This window comes from Liolophura sinensis, chromosome 3 (genome assembly GCF_032854445.1).
Source record: "Liolophura sinensis isolate JHLJ2023 chromosome 3, CUHK_Ljap_v2, whole genome shotgun sequence".
Classification (NCBI taxonomy): Eukaryota; Metazoa; Mollusca; class Polyplacophora; order Chitonida; family Chitonidae; genus Liolophura; species Liolophura sinensis.
Genome location: NC_088297.1, coordinates 21,928,935 through 21,938,262, shown reverse-complemented (window position 1 = coordinate 21,938,262; position 9,328 = coordinate 21,928,935).

Sequence of the window (9,328 nt, the reverse complement as noted above, 5' to 3'; positions counted from 1 at the left end):
CCTTAAACAGATAAGAAATATTACGTCATAATACCACAAAAACAAAGGTGTTTTTTTTTCATTCATGATTTTTGTCTAATTATACTTTGGGACTTTATAGGAATAGTTACAAATGTCTGATGTACAAATACCATAAATACCATTTAAAATACAAATGAAGGAATAGCTCATCGGTCAAAACATCCAAAGCAACAAAACTAAGGCACGAAAACGGCATGCTTGCGAGAAAGCAGATACAGTCTTGTATTCATTGCTGCTGGATTAGAAAAACGACTTGCCTGCGAGAAGGCAGATACGGTCTTGTAACCATTGCTATTGGATTGGAAAGAAACATATGCCTGCAAGAAGGCAGACACTGTCTTGCATTCATTGCTGTTGAACTGGAAAAAACGATGTGCCTACGAGAAGGCAGATACGGTTCTGAGTTCATTGCTTTTTAATTGGAAAAACGATATGCCTACAAGAACGCAGATACGGTCTTGTAACCAGTGCTGTTTGATTCAGAAGAAGAGCATACACGCGAGAGCACAAATACCCACTTGTAACCACGTCTGATGCATAATTTAGAAGAACGTTATGACCGCGAGAATGAACATATGGTATTTTAACCGGCATGGTGGATTCAAAAATGGGTATATTAGCTTGATAATTATCATGTGGTTAGTAAATCAATGAGTATAGATTTGTATTCTCAAAGCTAAGCTGGGAAAAATGAATCATATCTTAGGTCCACGCACTGTGTAACACATTCACAATTTGTGTACAAATTTGGCCGCTGTCGTATAAGTGAAATATTATTGAGTACGGCGTAAAACATCAATCAAACAAATAAATAAATATTTGTGTTCACAATGTATAGGTTATAAAACTGAGAAAAAATAGCCTACTTTAGTCACACTGAAATATCTTTGTCTATATACTATATTCCTTTCCGCTAGATATTACACATAACATCACTAGTTCCTGAAAAACGACCACATGTGCTCTCAAGCAGAATTCAAGTATGATTTTGTTGTAGTTGCCACATGTTACATATTAGGATGACATAACAATTATCTATTCTGATTCAGGGTAATACTTATTTAATACAATTTGGTTTGTATCATTACTCACACAAAATTATGTTTCCAAAGGAAAAAAATCAATGGGATTCGAACTCTTTCTCAAGTGCTACTGGTTCCTTACAGTAACTTCGTTCTTTGTTGTTTTTTTTTTGTTTGTTTTTTTTTTGTTGTTGTTGTTGTTTTTTAGGGGGTTTTGGCACTTTTTTTTCTTTGTTCGAGAGCACAGTTAATTTTGGTGGTTTATTCCTGAGCAACTCTACGCAAGCAACGTATATGGGTGCTTCAGTCAAGTACTTCTGATTTGGAAATTTACAGAATTATGCCGGGATTTTGAAATTTGCACTATCTTTCCTCTCTGGGGCCGATTCTTCACTTTAGCGTACCAGGTTCTTTGTAACTGCCGTTTTCAGAGAGTGATCTGTCTTAGGGGATGGGGGTGAGAGTAATATCCCTTGATGGATCTTTGGTTGACTTACCTCGGTCAGAGATGACGATACAAAATGACATGAACATGACCAGCGTAAACACCGTGCCTGACAAGATTGTTGGTCGCCAGTAATTATGACACACGGGCTTCATCGCGCAGTGATTACTTACAGATGAACCGACACAAACTGCCAGCGCAGTATAGCCATGCTAAACACAACTCCCCAGTGGGCGGAGCAGGAAATGTTTGATGTGTTTTTTGTAATGGCATTCATGTCATGTCCTGTTTACGCTAATTCTTTGTTTGTCTATTCTTAGAGCGACAGAGATATCTTTTCACTCAATGCAAACCAGCCAAGGACCCGGTTGTATTGCGAATTAAATTGAATTTTTTGAACTAATTCACCATACATAAATATATGTATTATTAAAGGGATATATTATACAGTAATAATAGCTTCGAGTATTTGTCATGCTCACTTAATTCTGTGTGCTTGCTGTTATGATAAATGCATCCACTGTTTTGATAATGCATGCAATGCTTTGATAAATATATTCACCCTTTTGAATAATAGCCTCTAAGTAAAAATTGTTTATTTGTCAATGCCATGTTCAGTAGACATTGTTAGTATGTGTCTATCCTCCTCTTAAATTGCAAACCGTTGTGTATAAATAAATTACCTAATTTCTACTCAGGTTCATGTCAGCAGCACAGTTGGGTGTCTTGACAACTGCAGTCTGCGATAAGCCACCCATTGTGTACATCTGGCCTGATAGCCATTTCATCGTGTAGGCCCGACATAAAGCCGCACGTGGATTAAAGTGCATATACAGTTGAATTGAATTGGCAGCTTGTGACGGTCTGGCCAGATGTACAAGTGATAGGAAACTCGTAAAACTTGTTCCAACGGACACAGCCTGGACAGCAGGGGATTAATGGACAGAGTATAAATATCTTTGGTCGAAAGGGCATGCCATATCTGGATTTGTCAGCTGTGGAATAAATACATGTACATGTATATCGATCGTTAGTCCAGCAGTTCCTGTCTGGTTCAATTTCAGAAAGTTCTCACGGATATTAAGTCTTACTTGATATTATAGAGAAGATTCCCCCTTTTCTATAGTATAATGACATATCCCGTAAATGGCGGGAATAAAGTCCGAGGGACTTGTTCTATCCCTGACTCATTATTATCAAATAATAATAATAATACATGCTTTGTGAGGAGCGATAATTAGTGAACAACTGTATTAACAAAAAACAAATTCACTTGGAAAAAAAACTTCCACAGAAAATGTAATACTATAAACACCTAAGTTAACTATACAACAGTGTGAATAATATTTCGTGTCACACCCCTGTCTCGTAGATTGTATGACTAATATGAAGATACGTCAAATATTGTTAATTAAAAAATCGTTTAACCTGGATTTGAATAAAGACGTGATAGTGATTACTTTGAGGTATGGAGGGAGTCTGTTCCATTCCCTTGGGGCTGATGATCTGATGAAATGTGTGGATAGACTCAAAATTAGAAAAGGCGCATGGAGATTGAAAGAATAGGATCTGATTGTGTAAATGTGAACGTCAGATTGACTTTTGAACAGCTGTATAATTCTGTGAGGAAGAGAGAGTGATTGGTGAATGAATTTATGTGCGAGTAGCAAGGATGAGTATGTGCATTTGTGCAATTGGGAGGATTTTGAGGTTCTTAAATATTGGGGCCGCATGATCCAGTCTTTACGAGGAGGTGATGATGCGTTTCTGAACATTCACTAAGAAATGGAGATGCCTCGTGTATGGGTTATCCTATAAACCATTTGCTTAGGAAAGACAAGGGAATATCAGAGAGAAGTAGAAAATAAGCAGTGTATTTTTGTTGACATTTGCTCGAATGCGTTTCATGATGGCAATATTTCTGGATACTTTCTTACCAATAAAGTTAACGTGAGATGTCCAAGACAGCCCTGAATTAAAATAAACTCCCAATAACTTGTGTTCTTGTAGGCTGGCTATTTCAACGCCGTGCAAATATAACGGTGGCGAAAGTGCCTTATTTTTGGATACATTTATATGCATGCATTTTGTTTTACTAATATTAAGGGGCAAGCTGGCACATACATTATACGCATGCGCCACTCTCTACGTTCGATTTACATCAATGCCACCATTAGCAAAATTTCTGCAGAAATCTTGAAAGTCATGTTAGTAAACACGATTCCTTTCTAATGACACTTTATACACATGCATTCTCTTGAACTTAGCATGCACAACATGTTTTTAACTATCAACTAATGCAATTTTATTCACGAAAGTTGATTAAATATTTCCGCATGCATAACACGGGCTCCGTGACGGCCAACTGTGTCACTGTATAGGGAGGCCAATCTGAACGGCTCACGGAAGACTTGACGGACACCCAAAACATTATACTGGGAGCAGTCTGAACGGTTCACGAAAGATATGACGCACATCCATACAGAGTGCACCGAGGACAGTCTGAACACCTCATAGAAGACATGAAGGACACCCGGACAGAGTGCATTGGGGGCAGTCTGAGTGGCTCACAGAAAACACCACCCACACCCATACAGAGTGCACTGGGGGCAGCCTGAGTGGCTCACAGAAAACACGACCCACACCCATACAGAGTGTACTGGGGGCAGTCTGAACGGGTCATGGAAGACATGGGGCATACCCAGACAGAGTGTAGTGGGGGCAGTCTGAATGACCCACGGAAGACTGGGAGAAATCAGAACGACTCACGGAAGATATGACACACACCCGGACAGAGTGCACTTGGGGCAGTCTGAACGGGTCATGGAAGACACGGCGCACACTCCGACAGAGTGCACTGGGGGCAGCCTGAGTGGCTCACAGAAAACACGGCCCACACTCATACAGAGTGCACTGGGGGCAGTCTGAAGGGTTCACGAAAGACATGGGGCATACCCAGACAGAGTGCACTTGGGGCAGTCTGAACGGGTCATGGAAGACATGGGGCATACCCAGACAGAGTGTAGTGGGGGCAGTCTGAATGACCCACGGAAGACTGGGAGAAATCAGAACGACTCACGGAAGATATGACACACACCCGGACAGAGGATACAGGGCGTAGTTTGAGTGGATCATGGAAGACATGGCGCACACCCAGACAGTATACTGGGGGAAATCTGAACGACTCACGGAAGATATGACGCACACCCAGGCAGAGTATACTGAGGGTAGTTTGAGTGGATCATGGAAGACATGGCGTACACCCAGATATAGTGTACAGGGGGCAGCCTGAGTGGCTAATGGAAGACATGGCACACACCCAGACAGAGTGCACTGGGGGCAGTCTGAACGGGTTATGGAAGACATGGGGCATACCCAGACAGAGTGCACTGGGGGCAGTCTGAGTGGCTCACAGAAGACATGGCGTTCACCCAGACAGAGTGCACTTGGGGCAGTCTGAACGGGTCATGGAAGACATGGGGCATACCCAGACAGAGTGTAGTGGGGGCAGTCTGAATGACCCACGGAAGACTGGGAGAAATCAGAACGACTCACGGAAGATATGACACACACCCGGACAGAGTATACAGGGCGTAGTTTGAGTGGATCATGGAAGACATGGCGCACACCCAGGCAGAGTATACTGGGGGAAATCTGAACGACTCACGGAAGATATGACGCACACCCAGGCAGAGTATACTGAGGGTAGTTTGAGTGGATCATGGGAGACATGGCGTACACCCAGATATAGTGTACAGGGGGCAGCCTGAGTGGCTAATGGAAGACATGGCACACACCCAGACAGAGTGCACTGGGGGCAGTCTGAACGGGTCATGGAAGACATGGCGCACACCCGGACAGAGTGCGCTGGGGGCAGTCTAAGTGGCTTATGGAAGACATGGCGCTCACCCAGACAGAGTTCACTGGGAGCATTCTGAGTGGCTTATGGAAGACATGGCGCACACCAAGACAGAGTGCACTGGGGGCTGTCTGAACGGATCGTGGAAGACATGGCGCTCACCCAGACAGAGTGCACTGGGGGCAGTCTGAATGGCTTACGGAAGACATGGCGCACACCCAGACAGAGTGCACTTGGGGCAGTCTGAACGGGTCATGGAAGACATGGCGCACACCCAGGCAGAGTGCACCGGGGGCAGTTTGAGTGGCTCACAGAAGACATGGCACTCACCCAGACAGAGTGCCTTGGGGGCTGTCTGAGTGGCTCACAGAAGTTTTGGCGTACACCCAGATATAGTGTACAGGGGGCAGCCTGAGTGGCTGATGGAAGACATGGCGCACACACAGATAGAATGCACTGGGGGCAGTCTGAACGGGTCATGGAAGATATGGCGCACACCCAGACAGAGTACACTGGGGACAGTCTGAGTGGCTCACAGAAGACATGGCGCTCACCCAGACAGAGTGCCTTGGGGGCGGTCTGAGTGGCTCACAGAAGTTATGGCGCACACCCAGATATAGTGTACAGGGGGCAGCCTGAGTGGCTGATGGAAGACATGGCGCACATCCAGATACAGTATGTTAGCATGATTGGGAGCAGTTTAAACGGTCCATCCAATTACAGTTAATAAGGACGGTCCGAAAAGGGCACGGTAGGTATGACGGCCCACTTTGTTACAGTAAATAAGGATGGTCCGAAAAGGGCACGGTAGGTATGACGGCCCACTTTGTTACAGTAAGTAAGGACGGTCCGAAAAGGGCACGGTAGGTATGACGGCCCACTTTGTTACAGTATGTACGGACGGTCCGAAAAGGGCACGGTAGGTATGACGGCCCACTTTGTTACAGTATAGTAAAGAAAGTCTGCAAGGGTCACGGAAGACATGACGGCCCACTCTGCCTCATTATAATGTGGATAATCTGATCTGGTCACGGAACACATAAGGCTGCACTCTGTCATAGTATATCGACGAAGATCTGAAAGGCTCATGGAAGACTTGACGCACACCCACACAGAGTATACTGGGAGCAGTCTGAATGACGGCCAACTCAATCACAGTAAACTGAGAGCTGTTTGAAAGGGTCACGGAAGACATAACGGCCAACCCAGTAACAATAAAATGAGTACGGTCTGAAAGGGTCACAGAGGCCCATCCAGTCATAGCATAGAGAGAATAGTGTGAATGGGTCCCGGAAGACATGACGGCCCACTCTGTCACAGTATAGTGAGGGCAGTCTGAAAGGTTACAGTAGGCATGACGGCCCACTATGTCACAGTATAGTGAGGATGGTCTAAATGGGTCCCGGAAGACGTGAAGGCCCGCTCTATCACAGTATAGTGACGAAAGTGTGAAAGGGTCACGGCAGACGTGACCGCCCACTCGTCACAGTATAGTGAGGACAGTCAGAATTGGTCATGGTAGGCATGACTGTCCACAGGATAGTGAGGATAGTCTGAAAGGGTTCCGAAAACGTGACGGTCCACTTTGTCACAGTAATAATGAGGACAGCCTGAAAGGGTCACGGTAGGCCTGATGGCCCACTCTGTCACAGTTTAGTGAGAACGGTGTGAAGGGGTCACAGAAGACATGACGGCCCACTCAGTACCAGTATAGTGAAGACAATGTGAACGGGTCACGGAAGAAACGACGCTTCACATTGTCACAGTGTAGTCGGGCACTCTGACGCCCCATTCTGTCATAGTAAAGTGGAGATAGTTTGAACTGCTCAAGGAAGGCAAAACGGCCCGCTCAGTCACATTATAGTGGGGACGCTCTGAAAGGGCCACGGAAGAGGTGACGGCCCACTCTGTCACAGTATAGTGAGGACAGTCTGAAAGAGTCACGGTAGGCTTGACGACCCAGTCTGTCACAGTATAGTGAGGATAGTCTGAAAGGGTTCCGAAAGACGTGACGGCCCACTTTTTCACATTGTAGTGAGGACAGTCTGAAAGGGTCACGGTAGGCTTGACGACTGGTTGACCCGTATCAGTATAATGGCTCAGGCGGGGCGCCTTACTTGCCTTCGCTAAGGCGTCTCAGTGAAGCAGCACTAGATAAAAGAGCGGTGGAAATCGTGCAACAAACATTACATGCACTCTAAGGATTCCTTCGTCGTCATATGACTGAAAAATTGTTGAGCAAGACGTTAAACCCCAAGCACTCACTCACTCACTTACTCACTTATACAAAGGCGACCAGTATTGTGGTGGAAGGAGTCCATGGGAAACGCACGACCATCACGCAGGTTGCTGGAAGACCTTCTCACATACGACGAGAGGCTTCTAGGAAAGGAACAACCGAGGCCCCCTTATACGCAGAATAACCCATATTAGTTCCTTGGGGCAAGGTGACTTCTCGACCATTTCAACACTATATGCACATGTAAGAGCTGAAAAGTTACGGTGACAAATAAACAAAAATATTATATGTGCTGATATTGATGTAATTGGGTTCTTACTAAGCTTACGGTGATCAGAAGGAATAGTAACCTTTGAGAAATCATAGGAGAAAATTGGAGCACCACAGATTTTTTAAATGTTTATTATAAGCTCTTCATGCGTTTACACTTTAAACATGTTTAATAAACCTATAGTAAACCTTTATAAGGTTATAAGAAAGAGCTCTTATAACCCTCAAACAAGTCAGTAAGGAACAAGCACAGTTCCATGACAGCTTAAAAGTTCCCATACCCACAACTGTAACTTACACTACGAAAGGCCTTTGTTATCCTGTGTAAGCAACCTTGATCAATAATTGTGATATTAAACCGAAGAGATAACAGAAAAGTGCAATATGTAAATTTAAATTTTAAAAAAAAATATTATTCCTAAAATAGGATATTTAACATGGAGTAATCTTTCATATGGACACTTATGTAACAGTTTCTTTTAGTTTTAAGATTAGCTCATGGGGTCGTTGATGATTTTGGTACACACTGGCCATATGTTATCTACTAGTATTAATGTCATACATATTTCCTGTCTACATACAGTGAAAATGCATACCGCACCACGACTCACCTGATTTATCGGTAGGTAAAATATTGCACTTAAGTTGACTTGAATGGAGACTTATTTCTTAAAATAAGTTTAAGAAATAAGGAACCCTTTCAGTCAGTTTGACCTGACCGCTTTAAAAACTGTATTTCACCTAAAAATTTTCCCATGATCAAGGTATTTCATTTTGCCACCTTGATTCTGAGAGTTCTGCTCGTTTGGAAGACTGAATGATAGCATGCTGCGAAGATGTTTCAGCACCAAAAGTATAAACAAATATGACCTTTCAATTGCCTTTAGAAATGTATATTTTTGACAGATTTGCAGAGAAAATACACAGGATCCTTTACACAGAAGTGATGCGAGAGGAATTTGTAAATGATCCACGGTGCATTTGAAATTGAGCACACCTGTTGACTATTGCTGTCAAAGAAATATCGACATTTAGATCAATGAATATACCTAAAAAATGTAAATTTAAAAACCCTTAAGTAACACGCAGACAATCTTCCCTGTACACAGCTGGGGACGGATGTCCTTTTCATGGGTGGCCAACAGTCAATAGCACCTCACGAAATAAAGGGGCACAGCCTATTTCATCGAGTGGCTCTGGCCTAGCCTCTCTTTGATCGGAGTGGTCTTGTGACAGAGTAGAGGATTCTTCCGCAACCTTGTTTCTACGTTTTACTCCAGCAATTCGAGTTTGATCTGCTTACAAAACTTTTAAATAGTTCAGACGATGGGGCTCGGCAATGCCATAAAAAGTTTGTCCAGTACTCATCCGCACGGCTTTGGTCTGTGGGGCTCGTGGCCAATCTGTTGAGCGGGACTGCGTTCTCCACTACGTCATGGGGAGAACATTTCACTACCAATTACCCGAATCTT